Here is a 20,172-nt window from a genome sequence, read left to right as displayed (position 1 = left end):
AGGGAAATAGAGGGGAAACGTAGAAAAACCTATATAAGGTTTATAAATGTTTCTCTACATTTTTATTCCTTTCCCTACTTTTTTCTTCAAACCAAAACACAGCATAAGTCATTACACCCCCAACAAAGAAAGTACTAGGTAATAGGTGCCTATATTTATTACAAAAAAGAAAGGGGGAAAGACGGTTCAGCCCAGGGTCAGAATTTATAGGCACAAAGTACTGTTGGGGTAGGTGCCAGCTTGGAATTGATGCCAATTCACGGGTGGGTGTTGGTGCATAGAGTGTGGTTGTTGCCATTTTGAATGTTTATAGCTTTGTAGTGAAAATCAGAAATCTGCATTGGGCCTATCCGTACTTCTCCGAAAAACAAATGAATGAAAGATATCTTTTTTTTTTTTTGTATATTTACATTTCCCAACCCAACCATAATTTGATCCATTTTGGGGACCATGTTAATAAATAATTTTTTAATTAGAAAAGTAAATCATATATTCTATGTGCCAAACTTAACTTTTTCTTTCCATTTTATTATTATTATTTTTTATTTCCAATGTTGGTTGTTCTCATTGCAAGGGTATGCTATCGGAAAAACAATCAACCTCCTCGGGTGAATTTTGATGAATATCAACTGAAGTTGTGATTGGTGAAACCATTTCAGTATCATATCTTTTTGACATCATAAGTTTTTTCAAAGCTATCTATATACTATTGAAAGTGTGAATAAGAGTGGAACTTTTGTTTGACTAAAATGCTCTAATTTTTTAATTTGGTTACTCTTTAATTGTAAGGATAGAAATGTAATTTGAACAATTATTTTCTTTCCATTCAAATCCCTCTCATTAAATCTTATATTTAAGGTATTAATTTCCATTATCATTCATTCCATCCTATTTTTCACTAGAATACCCTTTTTTTTTAACTCCAAACTTTAAGGTATTACTTAGCCCGGATTGCCCCATAACCCAAGCATACATAGCTCTCCCTCACCATCTCAGGCTCAAAATATCATTGTGAATAAGACGAGCACAAAATGTAATTTCAATTATTACATTTCTCCTCACTCAGTTCCCTATCATTAAGTCTTCTATTTAAGGTATTAACTCCCATTATTTCATTGAATCTTATGTTTAAGCTATTTTTTACCAATGCGTTCTATTAATTAAATCCATATCCAATACTTTTAATGATATTAAATACAAGAATTTAAAATTGACCTAGAAATGAAATTGTTCTTCCATCATTGTGGCAAGTAAGCAATTCAACCACTCGAGTCAAATGGGTCAATCCATGATGTCATAATGAAATAAAAAAACTTTTAAAATAAAAATAAATACAAAAATAAAATATAGAAAAATGGGCACATCTCTAATATTTTATATTCATCATATTAAAGAAAAATAAGTGTAATAAACAATAATAATTCTTATTGATGCTAGAATGAGATATACATTTAAAACCAATTTGTGGTGGTGGGTAAACAAATCAACCTTTTGAGTCAAATGTATCAACCCTTGATATCATAATTAAATAAAAATTAAAAACATAAAAAAGCAAGAATATTATGTAATAATATAAAAATTTGTAAAAAAACATTTGGGCATTTATCAAATATTTTATATTAATCATATCAATTAAAAATAAGTGTGATAAATAATAGTTGTTTTATTAATGTTGGAAATAAAGTATAAAATTTAAAAACAACTTAGAAATGAAATTGTTTTTCTACTGGTGAATCAACAATTCAACCTTTTAGGTTATATGTGTCAACCCTTGATTTCTTAATTAAATAATAAAAATTATATATATATATATATACAAAAAAATAGGGTAAATTACAAAGACCCCCTTCCATTAATGGTCTGTTAGTTAACTTCGAAAAAAATTCATCCGACTGTTTAAAATTTTTTAAATGTCCAAACTACCCTTTTATACTATTCATTGTCTTGTCCATTGAAGTTAGGAGTCTATGCTTTTTCAAGAGAACCCATAGAACCCATCTGAAATATCTGTAGTAGAAGCTCTTACCATGTTTTCTATGCTTGTTTAAGAGCCTCATCTTGACAAAGAACCCCCTACACTTGGTGGTTCAGTTGGAGATGAAGTGAGGATGAAGACAAACATGGAAGAGATGGGTTGGTGGCGGCTTGTTTTTACATCATGGTATGTGAAGTGAAACTCAAAAAGAAGGAAAACAATAGGTTAAATAGGTTTTAAGAGAAAAAGGGCAAGAAAAAGAAAATAGAAAAAGTTTAGTGGGGTATTTTTGTAATTTAACTCTTTCCATTATCTAACTTAACGGTCAAGGGGGTCTTTGTATAACGAATAAAGTTTAGGGGGTATTAGTCGCAAAAAAAAAGTATAAGGGGACTTTGTCATTGACCCCATAGTACAGGGGGTCTTTGTAATTTACCCAAAAAATATGAAGATATAGAAATTCTATAGAAAATATTTAAGACATATCTCTAATACTTTATACTAATCATATGGGAAACTAGACATGATAAACAAGAATGATTTTTAACTTTTTATTGATGATGAAAAGAAAATACAAAATTTAATACTAACACGAAAGTAAAATTATTTTCCTATTTAGTGGTAGATCAACAATTCAACCTTTTAGGTCAAATGTGTCAACCCGTGATGTCACACCTAAATAAAAAAAGTTAAGAAACATAAAAACAAAAATATATAAATTATGTAGAAAACATTTGTGCATATCTTTAATATTTTATATTAATAAACCATACTAAAGAAAAATATGTGTGACAAAGTGTTGCTGCCAAATATGAGGCCAAGGGCAACAAGGAGGCTCCAGTGATCAAGTTAGCTGAGCACTTAAGAGGGGTCGGACCAGGCAAGAGACGAGGGCTCAAAGCTTAGTCCTTAATAGCCAAGAATGATTCTCTTGAGATTTTGAATATGCTTACCTTGAGATGAGCACCCCCTTTTGTAGCTAACCTTGCCTTAGGAGTGGTTGGAAACAATTGGTGATGTGCGGCCAGGATTTGATCTAACCGATGCCACGTGGCACAATTTGAGGCCTGCCAAGTATCCCTATATCACTTGCCCCACACTCTCGAGGCTGTGGTGGTCAATGTCGGATGGCGTGCTGTGCGGAGACCTCGGATTTGGCCAAAGAGAGTACTATGGAGTTGCTTGGAGGCGTCGGCCTCGACTGAAGAGGGTTGGTTCTCCTTAGCAGCTTTGTGGCGACTGCATTTCTGTTCGTTCTCCGTCTCAGTGGAGGATCGTTATGGGTTAAGAATGCGTGACCGTAGCCAGCATGGGTGTGGGATGTCCACATTCATCAACCATGCCTCGTACAGGTGTTTATGTCATCCGGTGAAGGTCCGTACATAGAATGAGCATTGATGTTGATCGGTCGTGGCTATATGTAGTGTGGAGGAGCATCCGGTTTGGGTCATTCTTGATCTGGAGCTATCAGGTGAACCGACTCATCCTTCGACATCATTTCGTCTTCCCGATGTCGATGCCACATGTAGCTCATCAGTTTGGGCTATTAGGTCGGCTAATCCGCGGCCGTTGGATCAAAGAGATTTGAGTCGTGCATTTTCCTTTAAATAGGGAAGTTGGTTGGGTGAGTCTTCACCATTTGCTCGAACCTTGAGTCTTCATCCACAACTATAGAGACCTTGACTATTGACAACCGATTCCCTAAGTTTTCTTCCTTCGAACACGCTTTAGGTAAAGGACTCCCGTCTTCAACATGTCGGGCTCAGACTCTAGACTTGAGTGCTATGCCCTTCCCTACTAGAGTGACCTTAGCAATTCTCCTTCCACCTCGACTAGTAGTGGGACCAGCAACAGTGACTCCAAGAGCTCCTCTCGGATGTCCAACATCTAGGTATTGAGGGAAAGCACTGCCCTACGGGGAGCTGAGCAAGACCAATGGGGTGTAAACTCTCCTGATGAAAGTACTGGCCCCACGAGGCTGAGGGCCAATGCCACAGGGAATTTCCTTGTGCATTCTGAAGTGGTGGAGCCGAAGGAGGCTAAAGAGCCTACACTCAAGGAGCAGGCCCAAACCGGATGCTGAGGTGTGACATTGATATGTCACCCTGCTCCGACTTCAACAGTGAGCTCGACAAAAAGCAAGTGAGGGCTTTGTCTGAGATGTATCATATTTTGGTTGGCTATAGGGTTAGAGTCCCCTACGTAGGTGATAGGTCGTGGTAGCCCACCGAGGGGGAGGTGTGTGTGCATGAGCACTACCTCCACTTCAGCCTTCGTTTTCCCTTGCCTCTTCTTGTACCAAAAATCCTTAACTACCATAACATTTCCCTTAGCCAGCTTGCTCCGAATGCCATTAGGACCATTGTGGTTGCGTTGATGATGGCTCGCCTCCAAGATGTGTCTGTGACCTTGAAATTCTTTCAGGTCTGTTCACATTAAGGAAGCATCTTGATGGGCAATGCCTATTGTACTTCCAAGGCTAACGGGGTAGGGTAGTAGACAACCTGTCATCTGTCCACAACTGGAAGAAGAAGTTTTTCTTCATTAGTCATCCACAAAGATGATCCTTCCGGTCTGAATAGGGAACACTGGACTCATTGGTTGAGAGGATCGGGCATGATGAGTTGTCTGTGATGAATTGGATTCAGATGACTGAGATGATTCATGCTAGGCCCTTAGTGTTGGAGGAGGTCTTGGTGTGGGCTAGCCTTAGTCTTGCCCCCCTCGGTATGGGCACTCATGCTGTTGGCTAGTTGTGTTGTTTGTTTAATGTTCATTGCATATTTTCTAATGTTGATATCCTTCGTTTGTTGTTAGGGATTGGTAGTCATGAACCCAAGTCTCCCCCAAGTCTGCTGCTGAAGTCTTTCATTGATAAGTTTCTTCAATAACGAAGCATTTGTTTGTTAGGCAGCTATTGGTTTTGTTCTTCTCTTCATATTTCCTGAGTTTGAACTGAACAAACGTTGAATTGTGTCTCCAGAGTTCAAGACCGAAGACCCCCATCCCCTATACTTTATCCTCCAATATCTTTGATGCTGAAGTAGGAGAAGACGACCTACTCGATTTCTCCCGCAAAGATTTATTGTTATAAAAAATAAAAATAAATAAATAATAATTTGTGAATACATAAAGGGGTAATTGCATGTAAGGTAACTTTTAGGGTTAAATATCAATAAAAGTAATATATTTAAAAAAATTTTAAAAATAGATTAACTTTTTACAAATAATATCAATAAAGGTCAAAAACATTGTTCATCTTTTTCTTCTTGCCATTTGTTCACTAGAGCCGCCGTTCCCTGCCGTCCTCTGCCACCCGCCGCCACCTACGCCCACCTCTGCCTCTGCCTCTGCCTCCGCCTTCGGCAACATTACCGAAGGTGGCTGGAGATAGAGGTGGCCGCGATAGCATTGGTGGTCATTCCTCTGCCCGTCGTCGTTGCCACCTCTGTCTCCACCCATCTCCGACATTGTTACTGGAGGCGGAGGCAGAGGTGGACAGAGGTGGTGGCATTGGATAGAGAAACCACCAGCGTCGCCGCCGCCACCTCTGCCTCCGGCCACCTCTAGCAACGTTGTCAGAGGCAGAGGCGGAGGTGGGTGGAGGCAACGACTTTGATGAACAAAGGGAAAGAAGAAGAAGATGCACAATATTTTTGCCATTTATTGATATTATTTTTAAAAAGTTAACCTATTTTTGAAATGTTTTTAATTATATTACTTTTATTGATATTAAATCACAAAAGTTTCCCTTATATGATAGAAACCCATACATAAATCCTACATCCCAAAAATAAGAAAAGAATAAATAAAGAGAGAGACTAGGGAAGAGATGGGTTAACAGATCCAGGGAATGAGTAGTATTCTTAGGTTAGAATGAAGAGGGGTGATGAGGGCGGATTTGGCCCTCCAATGATATTGTGACACATGGCACCTCGAAACAACTAGGTGACACCCGAAGCCACTTTGGCAACAACTTGCCTTAGCCAAGTTGATGGTGTCCCACCTGGCGGCCTGGTCCTGGCGTGACCTGGCCCTAGCGCGACCTGGCGGTCTTGCACGAGCTGGCAACCTAGCACAGGCACGACCTTGCGGCCTTGCACAGACACCAACCTGGCGGCCTGGCACAGGAACCGACCTGGTGGCTTAGCCCAGGCGCAACCTGGCAGCCTAGCAAAGGCACTGACCTGGCGGCTTGGCCCAAGCGTGACCTGGAAGCCTGCCACAGGCACAACCTGGCGACCTAGCACATGCGCCGACCTGGTGACTTGCAAGACGTTCTTGCCGACGAATTCGGCATGCATATCCAAACACTCCCATGATCCTTGGAAGTTGGCCTACGTGCCGAACGATCTGGAGGGTGGTCAATGTGCATGGCGGTTACCTCCATTAATCTCGAACCACTTAGATGACCTCACAGAAATATCAAATATGGTGCGTGAAGCCCACGCCAAACAATGCCTATATAAAGGTACCAACCCCAATGGCAAGGGAAAGAGTAAAAAAGTAAGCAAGTAAGCAAATTCTATCTCTCATACTTTGTGATTTTTAGCTCGCAGTCAACTATGAGAATACTGACTTAAGCATCGGAGCGACCTCGTCGGCTTAGCCACCCCGGGTGCTCTGACATTTGGTTCCTTGCAGGTCTCTAAAGAGCAACGAAGCTCATCAATCTAGCCCTGCACCTGGTAAGCCCGGCGCCTCACAGGTAGCTCGCTACTTGGTCAGCCTGGCACCTCACATGCAGCCCTGCACCTGGTAAGCCCGGTGCCTCATAGGAAGCTTGCCACCTGGTCAGCCTGGCACCTCACAGGTAGCTCAGCACCTCATAGGCAGCCCTGCACTTGGTTAGCCCGGCGCCTCACAGGCAGCTCGCCCCCTGGTCAGCCCAACACCTCACAGGCAGCTTGGCACCTGGTCAGCTCAGCACCTCACAGGCAGCTCGACATCTCACAGGCAAATCGACACCTGGTCAGCCCAACACCTCACAGGTAGCTCGGCACCTGGTTAGCCCGACACCTCACAGGCAGTTCGGCCAGGTCAGCTTGGCATCTAGGTCCTCATCCAACAAAAGTTCTCCACTTCGGCCTCTAAGTCATCGGTCACATGGAAGCAGACCAAATGACGAGGTACTTAGTACAAAAAATTGGCCATCATGCAAAAATCGATCCATCAATTGCTTCCGTCTATGGGAAATGCTACAAAAAGCTAAGTTCTCATCCTCCGAAAGGCCAACTCCTCTTCTTTCAGAAAGCTAAGTTCTCACCTTTTAGAAACTAAAAGCTTTCACTTTCTAGTTTCCATTTTTTATGAACTCAAAAGACTATGCAGGAAGTTGATGGCCAATAGACTAAGCAGCTCTACCGACTTTATTTCAACTTGGATAAGCGTCATCAGTCCTCTTCGCGAGGTACCCTCTACAAAGATGAGCTCTTTGTGGCTTCCTCCAGAGTAGAAGGCCAACAGATTGCATGGACGCCTCTACCGGTCGAGTCTTCCAAGGCTCTCATGCGAGCTGGTGACCTAAAGTCAGTAGTGCTGCCCCCGTAAGTCGAGCTCCTAGTAGGAGTGGGTAATCGACGTCACTAACGAGGCTGATGCAGCGCAGCCATATCTCTAAGGAGCCGACCTGGTGCGGCTTGGTGGCCTGGCCCTGGTGCGACCTGGCGGCCTAGCCCAGGCGCGAACTGGCGAACTGATAAAAGACCTTGGCACTATGATAAGTCTCAGTCTTCTCCTTGGAATGCGCATACAAGTACCAGTCGCCTCCTCGGCATGGGCATACAAGTTCTAGTTGCCTCTTTGGCATGGGAAAAATCAAAGTTCAAGGAGAGTGGACTACGAGTTGCTCCCATAGCCTAAGGGCTAAAATACCACATAAGACTCAGTCACCTCTTCAGCATGGACAAGATCAAGGAGAGTGGACTACGAGTTACTCCCAGAGCCTAAGGGCCAAAATACTAAACTAGCGAAGACCTCCTCACCATATAAGACCCAGTCGCCTCTTCGGCATGAGCAAAATCAAGGAGCGGACAGTGAGTCACTCCCAGAGCCTAAGGAATTGAAATGACGCTTACGAGCTCATCGAATTATTCATTCCGGGCCAAAAGGAGAAATTTACTCCCTTCGCCGAGTTACTTTCATCTCAGGAATGAGGGGGAGGCAAATGATGAGGGCAGATTTGGCCCTCCAATGATATTGTGACACATGACACCTCAAAACAACTAGGTGACACCCGGAACTACTTTGGCAACAACTTGCCTTAGCCAAGTTGATGGTGTCCCACCTGGCGGCCCAAGCGCGGCCTGGCAGCCTGGACCTGGCGCGACCTAGTGGCCTGGCGCAAGCTAGCAACCTAGCATAGGCACGACTAGGCGGCCTTGCACATGCACCGACCTGGCAACCTGGCCCAGGTGCGACCTAGCGGCCTGGCACAGGTGCGACCTGGTGGCCTGGAACAGGCACCGGCCTGGTGACCTGGCTCAGGCGCGACCTGGTAGCCTGGCACAGGCGCAACCTGGTGACCTGGAACATGCGCCAACCTGGTGACTTGCAAGACGTGCTCGCCAATGAATTCGACATTAATATCCAAACACTCCCACAATCCTTGGAAGTTGGCCTACGTGCCGAACCATCCGGAGGGTGGTCAACCTGCATGGCGGTTACCTCCAGTAATATCGAAATACTTAGACGACCTCGCAAAAATCTCAGATATGGTGCGTGAAACCCATGCCAAACAATGCCTATATAAATGCACCAGCCCCAATGGCAAGGGAGCGAGTAAAAAAGTAAGCAAGTAAGCAAATTCTAGCTCTCATACTTTGTGATTTTTAGCTCGTAGTCTACTATGAAAGTACTTACTTAAGCATCGGAGTGACCTCTTCTGGTTAGCCACCCGGGGTCCTCTGACATTTGGTTCCTTGCATGTCTCTAAAGAGCAACGAAGCTCATCAATCCAGCCTTACACCTGGTCAGCCCGATGCCTCACAGGCTACTTGCCACCTAGTCAGCCTGGCACCTTACGAGCAGCTCGGCACCTCACAGGCAGCCCTGCACCTGGTCAGCTCGACACCTCATAGGCAGCTCGCCACCTAGTCAGCCTGGCACCTCACAGGCAGCCCTGCACCTGGTCAGCCCGGCGCCTCATAGGCAGCTCACCACCTGGTCAGCCTGGCACCTCATAGGCCGCTCGGCACCTAGTCAACCCAGCACCTCACAGGCAGCTCGACACCTCAAGGCAGCTCGGCACCTCAAGGCAGCTCGACATCTCATAGGCAGCTCGGCACCTGGTCAGCCCAGCATCTCACAGGCAGCTTGGCACCTCACAGGAAGTTCGAACTGGTCAGCTCGGCATCCAGGTCCTCATCCATCAAAAGTTCTCCACTTCGGTTTCTGAGTCATCGGCCACTTGGAAGTAGACCAAATTACGAGGTACTTAGCACAAAAAATTGGCCATCACGCAAAAATCGATCTGTCAAGGGGTATTAGTTGCAAGAGAACAAAACAAAGTTGAAACAAAAGGGGATACTAATAAAAAAATAATAACAATAAAAGTTGCGCCAAAAATAAAAATATAATAAAAGTGAAAATTTATGATAACAACTATGATCAATAGATCCGGGTATGCTAGCTTAACTGATAGGATGCGTTTTCAAGAGAGAATAATTTAGTAGAAAGGGTAATAAAAAATGAGGAAGTAAAAAAAATAATAAATGAAATATAAAAAAACATAAAAACATGAAAGATTAAAAAAATAAAAATAAAACAAAACAAAAAATAATAAAAATAACAAAAATAACCACATAAAACAAACAAGAGCATTCAAATAAAAAAGAAATAAATAAATAAAATAAAATAAACAAATACATAAAAGTATTATAGTGTGGTTTCTCTTCTGGTGGTTTGTTATTGATTGTTTTTGCTATTTATCTTATTGAAGAATTGATTTTCTGTGTTTCTGCTTGGTTATTAGTATCCCATGTGGGCCCCACCTTTGGACTTGGGAGAGGGGTGCCTAACCCCTTCCCTTTCCCATTTGAGTCTTATCCATGATGGTTTAGCCGGTGCTTTGGGCTTTGGAGTCACTACAAAACAATAAATGATTTTAATACCTTTTCCAGGGGTCCCATCACCTCCATTTCCACACCTGATGGGTGGCAATTCCATTTCCAGCCCAAGTGGCAAGTGAAGTGGTTTTTCCGACGCTCATAGACTAGCGACTCCATTAGGGATTTAACTTGGACCATAGGTGGGGCCTACATGGGGCTCATTTGGCTTGCTTTGCTCTTTTGTATATAGACATGCTTTTGTGTTATTTTTTGCACTTTATGATAATAATTGTTCGTTATGATGCTCATTTGATGATTACTTGTTTTACTTTCATTATTGCATGCTTGATCTCACTCACCAATTGCACACACCATTTGCATTAGATTTTAGAATCCCTTGTCCTATTAGGAGAGGGCCAGTACATGCTAGACCATCTAGACAACATCTACAACCCACAAACTAGCCACCAACCAGAGAAGCCCGCCTGTCTGGCGGGTGGAGGTTTGAAGGCTGGCCTATCGTGTTGGATCCTTGTGTCTAGAGATAACCGTGTCAACCCATGCATTTTCACTTAGGACCCATTTTAATTCTAGAAGGGCGTAGGGAAGAAACCTACCCTAATTTTAGGTAGGGTTGTTCATAACAAGACCCAAACCGACTAAACTGACCAACCCGAGTTGGTCGGTTTTTCTTCAGCACCGGTCGGTTTCAAGTTATAAAAAAATATAAACCGATAGTTCGGTTCCAAAATAAACCAAAACCGAACCGACTTAGATATATATTATATATAATATATCTCATATATGTTATATATATATATATATATATATATATATATATATATTGATATATTTCAGTTTTAATATATATTTGTGGAAATATATATATATATATATTTTGATATATTTCAGTTTTAATATATATTTCAGATATATATTTGTGGAAATATATATATATATATATATATATATATGTATATATATTTCAGCTTTATTTCAGAAATATACATATTATATATAAAATTTCTGATATATAAAATATCAGTTTTAATTCATCAAATCATTTTTAATTTCCAGGCATCTAGCCTTTGGTTTCTTAGACTTGAATCCTTTATCGTTCACACCAAGAGAAACATTCACAAAACCGACCCAAACCGAACCAAACTGATTCAAATTGACTAGGTCAGTTTTACTTAGTATTGGGTCGGTTTCGGTTTCATTTCTAGGTAAACCGACGAGGTCGAGTCGATTAGAAAAACGCCAATAAACCGACCCAACCTGACCTATAAACAACCCTAATTTTAGGATAGAACACGTATGTTGAGCACTTTGTGAATAATAAAAAAACATAATAATAGTAAATAAAAAATATAAAAAAAAAAGAAAAAGAGAAAAGACATAAAAAAATTGGAATAAAAATGGTAGGAAAAGTTAGCAAGAAGATATGAAAATCCCTTGTCATAACCCAAGATCATTGAGTTTTACTTTGAAAGAAAGGAAAATAAATAATAATGTGAAAATAGAAAGAAGAAATGACTTAAATGTGAAAAACTAAGCTAGTTGCATAAAATTCCTTTGGAAGTCTAAGGTTTCCAAGTGGAGGGTAGCCGTTTCTGCTGGTTAGTTCCTTGCTGTACGCACCCACCATTTAAGATTTGGAGAAACCTGAAGTCCCCAACTTAATTGTACTCAGATCCTTGAACTTTCCCCCCCAATCATTGCAATCAGTCGTCATGATGGCAACAACAAGTCCGAACTGTGGGGCTTCCCAGCATTTCATCTCTCTTTTCCGAATGGTTCAAACCCAGGGAAACCCTCTCTTGATCTCCAATCTTTGAGCTGCGCCCAGAATTTCTCTAACTCGGAAAAAAAGAAACCCATCAAGGGCTACTCTAGTTTAGTAATCATGTCATGTAGCCGGTCTGTGATAGTGCACACCAGTTTCAATGTTGTCAAAGGTGAAAGGTCGGTTGTTCCGGGGTTTTCGTGGTCCTTATAAGAGTTTGGATCCTCCTTATCCATATTATAATTCCCAGTTCCCCTTTTAAATCATTATTTACCACTCTCAAGTCAGCTTTGCAGTTTTCTTTGCATGGATGTTCAACTAGTCAAGCTAACCCTGTTTCACAAGGTCCACCTGTGCAGTCCCCCTATCGGCATAAGGGGACCATGTTCAGCTTCACTAGGAGGAAGGCCGACTTGGGCTCTGTGAGCAGGGAAGATGCAGTTTTGGATGGAGCATTTTCAGTTGATAGAGGGAGTTTAAAGGGATTCAGTCTGTTTTGTTTGCTATCTATAGCCTTGGTACGTAGCTTTCTTTTTCTGGTATACGTTTTGAAAAGCTAGACAAAATCCGGTGCAACCCACAACAATTTTGAGGAGGTTCAAGCCCAGGGCGTTTGTGGGGTTTGAAGTCGTTTTCTTTTTTTTTTTTTTTAAACCCATTTTGCTGAAGCCTATTGTAGGCTCAGTTCCGAGTCAGATATCCAGCTGAAAATGTGCGAGTCTAGTGGCTTTGAGAAAGGAGAAATCTCTGATTTGTGGCACTGCTGTGGTCTGTTGAGTGTAGTCTCGCCTATGATCGGTGTTTGTACCGTCCCATGTTCACTTAAAAAGGCATAAAGTTTTGATGGACCCACCCTTGTATAGGAGCAGTTTAATTTGAAGGACTCCATTTGAAGTTATTCGACTACTTATGCTGGTCTTCTATTCTAAAGAAAAGAGAGAGAAAACTTTCATTGAAGTCCAGTGTCTTTGCCGTCTCATCGTGAGACATCGGATCCATCCTAATGGGCTTGTAGGTTCAATTAGCTCGACCAACCATGATCTGCATTTAGAATTCCAGTGGGACCCACATGGGTTGACAATATGTGTTGAAGAGAAAATGAAAAAAATAATAACAGTAAAATAAAATGCAAACAAAAAAACAACAAAAATAAATAAATAAATAAAGGAAAAACAAAACAACAAAAAAAAGTTTTATATATACAATAAAAAGTTATAAAACAAAAAAAAATAAAAAAATAAAAATAATAAAAATAATAAAATAATAAAATAATAAAAAAAGTAATATAAAAAATCAATCAAAAATGAGAGAAAAAGAAAAGGATAAGGGCACAAAGAGTGGAAATAATGAATAAGAGAATAAGTGAACAACAATAAATTTCAATCAAGTTGGAATAAATATCAAGAAAAAAATCTCATATAATGCTTCAAGAAGTTAAAAAAACAAACAAATAATAAAAAGTAAAAAAAGTGTAAAATATAACCAATAAAAATCATAAAAAGGATAAAAGAAAGCAAAAAAAATAACAAAGAAATGTAATGTAAATGGGTTAAGCAAAATAATGTAAATTGGTTTAAGTATTTATCAAAAAAAAATGTAAATGGGTTAAACAAAATAACAAAATATTCCTTTATATGCTTTGATGAAATATGTGTGCAAGTTGTTAATGATTGATTGCATTCTTTCTTAAAATCAAAATTGAAAATAATAATAATAATAATAATAATAATAATCTAAGTTTTTCCTCTCAAACTAGCGGCAATCCAAATAAATTGCTTAATGCAAGTGTTCTAATTTGAATCAAGATTTTTCCTAGTTTTAAGTGTGTTTTGAAAACATTTTCCAATATCTTGTTTTCATGATAGAGGTCCACTTCGTTTGCATCGTACTGCATTTTGCATTTCCTTCGGTCTAATCGGCTATAGAGGCTTTAGCTACTCTTCCAGCCATAGGACAACCCTGCGCTATCATCCTAAACTGATTTTCCTTACCATCCCTATTTTTTCTCATTCCTATTCTAATGCAGCTGGAGCCTATTAAACCAATATCCATCACGCTCAACTCCTTAACACACAACTTTCCATTAATACCCTTGGACTCTTTGACTAGATAGCCATTTCATAGAAGCCTACCATCTTCGTAGGTGGCTGGTCCACTCCCAACTTCATGCATATTTCTTTTGAACTAGGGGCAGGCCTGTTTTTGCTGCTGTTTTCTTGATGTTTTGTTGGCATTTGCATGGTTTTCATATACATTTAGCATTCTGTATATTCTGCCTTAGTGACCTTAGGTAAGACCTCCCATTACATAGCCCCTAATAGTTTTCTCATTCCCCCTAGCTGTCTCATTCTTAACATAAAACAAAAAACATCAAATAAAGCAAAAAACAAGTAAAAAAAAAAAAGATGGAGTTTCCAATCACATTTCTGAATTAGAGAGTTTCCTTAGGATCATGGCATCTAATTCCAAGAAAGTTATGACATCGGATTCAGAGTACATCACGTTGTCGAGATTACAGAATCCCGAGAGATCATACATTGAGACAGGTAATCAACACCAACATTCAACAAGCACAGCATTGTCACTGAGCGTAGTTCCCATCTATGAAGATATAATCAAATTAAAGCAAGATCTACAGAAATTAAAGCACATTCAGTCATTTCCTGCACCAAATTTCAACAAATTGTACATATATCCAAGGCTAGAATTGCCAAAAAACGTCAAAATCCCAGAATTTGAGAAATATAATGGAAGAAATTGTCCTAAGATTCAACCATGTCAGAAGCCACTATGCTTCAGCCTCCAAATGGGCACTTAGGGGATATTAGATAGTGTCTGAAATTGATTTAAAAAATAACTTATTGTTTGTTGGCTTCTTTATATTTTAGATTCAGCCACTAAAAATTTCACCAACCCAACTCTTTTTATAAAGACAAAGTAACGAGTCTTTCAATGCAGTCACTTCAGCTATTAAAATAAATGTTTGTTGGCTTCTTTATATTACTCAGCTGGTGTTTTAAGGATTTTAGATAGTCAATGACTCAATGACAAGTAGTTGAGATGGTCACCCAGCATCCCAGAGGCAGAGGATAAAACATGCATTACACTTGGCTTCAATCCGGATTTTCTCCTGACGGAATGGTCCTTACATTTGCCTTGATTACAGCACCAGCAATCGTGCATTGAGAATATCTCCCCATGATCAAAACATATGAGTATGGGAATGGGAGATGTTTTTGATGTACAGCTGCAACGTGCTGTAAGGAGGAAATTCGAATTAGGGGGTGTAATTTGGGCAGGCCTAACCTGAGCCTGGACCGACCTAATCCAAAGTTTTATATGGATTGGAGTTGAAATTTCGATTCTTGGACTAGGCTCGAGTCCAAGATTTTGGACTTTTTAAATTTTGGGCTAAGCCTGGTTTTAGTCTTTTTGCAAAATGGATACATAAATGTGTAATTTTAGGTAGATTTATTAACCAACCTGAGCCCGGCCTAGGCCTAAACCTAAACACAATATAAATGCATCAAATTACAATGCAGGCTGGGCTCAGGTTGAGAAAATTGATCTTAACCTCAGGTTCGGTTTGGACTCAGACCTTAGGCCCAAATCTTATGATTGGGCCTGGTTTGATGATAAACTTGACCCAGTCCACCCAACTTGCACTCCTAATTCAAAGTTTGCAGGATGTCAGCTCTGTGAGCATGGGACCTCATGTGAACCCTGCCTTGTTCTCACACCCCCTTAATGCCTCTGAATTCTTCATTTTCCCATTTTAGTGGAGACTGTATCTCCTTGGCTCATGAATTGGCCAAGCATGTCTTGTGATTGCTTTCCTTGGGCTCTTCCGTCATTTATCTTTTCTATTTGGACTTGGGAACGAATATCTCTAAGGGTCCGTTTGGTTTGCAGTCAAAATTAGAACCAAAATCCTTCACAATTAGAATTTGAATGGTCTATTCCCATAATCTGTTTGTTTCAGACATGTATGAGAATGGAAATTAGAATGAGCAGGAATGAGATTTTATTTCCAGAGGGGCAGGAAATAGCCATTCCCTCAAATAGGAGAATACCATTCTAGCAAGAATGAGAATGAAATTCCAGTTCCACTCAACCAAACAAAATAGTCCATTGAGATTCTAATTCTAGACCCCTATTCCTGCGAGGGGCCTAAATACCCCCAAAAAAGTGTAAATAAAGGATGATGGATGGAACGCCTTACTTGATTTATTATTATTTTTCTTTGGACTTGGATTTAATTACTGTATCTTGCATCTTTATTCACAGTTTCCAAATAAAACATAAGTCCAAAGTTCCCAATAAAACATAAATCCAAATGTATCATATATCATAAATGATTATTACCTATTTGCACAGGTGCATAACATGCACTATACCAGTTTTTCAAAAATATGTAATCCTCAAAGTAAAAGATATAATATGCAAATGATTCCAATTTACTCAAAAAAAAAAAAAAAATCTGTGATAACAGTACAGCTAGTAGCCGATTGATATGACCAATTTCATGGACCCAATTTTACATTTAATCCTCAAAGCCAAGGTAAATTTGCACTCGTTTTTGCTTGTTTTTGGCAACACTACATTTATGTATTGACAAATGACAGATCAATGCATGCATATTTGCATTGATAATAAGATGTAAAAGAACATTAATAAAAAAAAAAGTAAATTTGCATTCAAGTGAGCTTTTGATAAAAAAAAAATGTGCTTTATTGAAATTCATGTTTGCATCCATTACAACTAAAAGTCTGTTTGGTAAGAAGATAAATTTATCAGTCAAAACTAATCCAATTTTATAATTTATATAAACCATTTTACACTTTACATATTTGTATTCACACTTATTTACATCGTTTCCAAATGCAACTTAAAGATCTATTACGTATGGTAGCATATCTCCTATAGCATATTGTATGATATGTATGAGTTTACAAGGCTATCGATATGTTAAATTCAAAGAATTAGGTGCTATTGAACTGTAATCTTTTTGATTCCTAGTCAACGAATACTTTCAATTATAAAAAGAAAAGTAATAATAATTGATGTGATATAATACCTGATAGTTTACCATACCAAACAAATAAAGAAAGATTAGAGTTTCTCCTTATGAATAGAATTTTTTGTGTATATGATGATATTATTTTTAAAGCTGATCTAGAGATGAATGGTTTTTTCACTTGAGTGACAAGTCAATGCTCAATCATCTATGATGGGTTAATCCATAAGATCATAATTAACTAATAAATATTCAAAAATAAATTATAAAATTTATAAAAAAATAAAAATATTTTTAATGTTATACATTCAATCAATAATTATGATTAATAAGAATTATTTCTTAACAATCATGAAAATGATCAAAAAGAGAATTAATATTTGACCCAAGATCTGTTCACAGGATCAAATGATTTAGCAGTTCAGTTAGCTGGGCCACTAGCTTTTTGACCAAATCAGTAATTTCTTGCATATAAGCGATTTGGTAATAAAACGGATCTAAAATTCTGGCTTGGTGATGGGTCAACTGGTCTAATTGGACGGTTCAACCACGGATAAAAAATCACTAACTTCAAACAAGTCGGTTTCATTATAAACAACTCAGTTTGATTAGCATATAATGAAACCGACCCAGTTTCGTTGAAAACATTGGTTGATATATAAACACTCGATGGAATGATACATAAAATGGGAGATGAAAAGAAAAAACAGAGAATTTAGGCTCAGTTTGGAAGGAGTGTAAATACATATATATATATATATTACAAATACTTACAAAATAATACAAAGTGTAAAGTTTTGCGATCTACATGTTTGTATTTGTACTCCTTCCAAACTGAGCCTTAATCTCAAAGCCCCCAAGTTTCTCTTAGAAATTTGCTATTTGCATTCGTGCAAGCATTCTCACAGGTTTCACATCGTTGCAGGTTTCCTAAAGGGGGCTCTTCTAGCTTGTTGTGGAGGTGGAGGTCCATAGAATTACAACTCATCAGTTCCGTGTGGCAATCCGAGTGCAAAAGTTTGCTACCACCCATCATTGTATGCTAGCTGGGATGGTATTCATATGACCGAAGCAGCCTATAGAATCATTGCGAGTTTGCGACTGGTTTAATGGATGACCATATTCCACCCCTCCTTTTCACTAGCCCTATCATCGCTGCAGAAAGTTGATCAAAGCTCTAATCAATCAAGCAATAAAAAATCAGTACATATTTGATGTATTGGATGAACAACCTTTCTCTAATAATACTGATGTTGTTAGACAGTATATGCCCTTAGCTTCAATCAGAATGATGTACCTTATGACATTTAATATAAATTAATAAAGTACATATTTGATTCATATTATTATGGTGTGTTTCTATGTAATACCCTTAAACTGGACACTTATGAGACTCGTGTTAGTTTAGAACATTCACAGCCGTTGGATAAATCTCCCCAGATTTATCCTGTTAAGGCTGACACTGATGTGTCGCCAAGTGTTGGGGTGGCCTGTCTTAGCTGCTAGGGTGAGACCCGATGTACATGCAGTGTAGGTTTACTTGAAACCCTGAACCGGACCAGAATTCCAGTATTGCCATGCACCTTGGTGATTAGTGGGCAAAACTGAAATATTACACCTGACCCCTAGACTCGATTATGATACTGCACTAGGTGTCAGATTGGGCTGTCTTTGATATGCCAATCTATGAGATCCTTAGAGGGGGTCAAAACATGGGTATGTTGGGACAGTCTGGGAATTTATCTGATTGGGTGATCATAGTGATAGGATCAGCCCCTTTGTCGAACAAAGGTAATGATCGGGGATGCACTCTCTCTGATGGAAACCAAGACTGTCGGCAGCCGATTTCAATCGTTGAAATTTGTTTTGCAAAATATATTTATATACGAATATATATATATATATATATATATATATATATATATATATATATATATATTATGGTTTTAAAATGTTTGCAAAAGGTTTTAATTCTCGGGATTCATGTGAGTAGAGAGTGCAACACTGTTAATTGCAGCTGAGGGAGAAGTCCTCTCTTGTTGGGCAGTGTTTGATCATTATGGACTGAGAGGTTAAGTGTAAGACTATTAAGAGTAATACCTGATGGGCTAATTTTGCATCTGCCCCCAGTCCCTGAGTTTTTATAAGGTGACTTGGCCCAGGGACCACTTAGTGTAAGTGTTGGGCCCATTAGGAGCTCATGTAATGGGCCTCAGGGGGTTCATTGTCTTTTTAGTGAATTCGGCCAGGCCTTATAACAGAGACTGAGCTGAACCCATGTGGCTGATATGTAGATCAATGTTTGGGTTCCACGCCATACAAAGAAGCCCAACTGAGCAGCAGTTTGGAAGGCCACTGAGCACATAAGACTTATTGGGCCTAAATCCCATTTCGAACTGGTTTAGTTTGACTAATTAAAGAGGGGCGGATCTGGGATTTGAATCAGTAGATAGGATAGGGTCTTACCCTATCCACTCAGAGAGTCTAAATCCAAATTGGATCTAGAAACCTCCTAATGAGATTAGGAGAGAGCTGATCTAATCTGCAAATAAGATAAGGATTTATCCTTATCACTTAAAGAGAGTCTAGATTCAAATAAGGATTTGAATTAGAAAACTCGTAATGGGATTAGGAGCTGATCTCTTTAAGTCCATAAAAGGAGGGGGCGAACCATTCAGGTCATTCCAACACTCATCAGATCTTAGATCACATAGAGATAAGACAACAACAATGTGATTGCGCCATCTTCTCCCTATATTCTCCTCCAGTTACCGCCTACTGCCGATTCGATCTCCAGTTTTTGTAGGAGCGATCAAGAATAGTTCTTGATATCAGTCTTTGGAGAAAATGCTGATATGAAGTCGTGCTCACAGCCTCCATCAAATTCTTGCTGAAGGATTTTGGTTCTTGAGAAGAACACTGTTGATTCTGCTCCACCCTACATTGTGTCATTTTCAGTGGGAGCAGTTTTTTGAGATTTCTTTGAACATGAACACTTTCATTGAATGATACTGTTTTTTCGTATTAGGCATATCCCTCTCTTACTGTTTTGATTCAGATTTGGTTCGATTCTTGGTTCAAGATTAATCCTAGAAAAATGCAATTTTTCTAAAACAGAGAATGCGATTTCTAGATGGGAGAAAAATTTTTGAAATTTTGCCCAACCTACCTACAGGGCTCGACCATCCATATGATGGATCTCTTATTCTTTCAAATGTACTAATTAGAGAATAATTTATAATAAAAATGGATAAATAAACTATAACATTAGGGCTTGGATTCTTCCCACTTTGCTCCTTTTGGGTTTTAATTGAACTTTTATAACAAATACTGAAAAAACGATAAT

Source organism: Nelumbo lutea, chromosome 1 (genome assembly GCF_056320005.1).
Source record: "Nelumbo lutea isolate HS-2025 chromosome 1, American lotus-T2T, whole genome shotgun sequence".
In the NCBI taxonomy this organism is placed as follows: Eukaryota; Viridiplantae; Streptophyta; class Magnoliopsida; order Proteales; family Nelumbonaceae; genus Nelumbo; species Nelumbo lutea.
Note: the sequence above shows the minus strand (reverse complement) of the source record.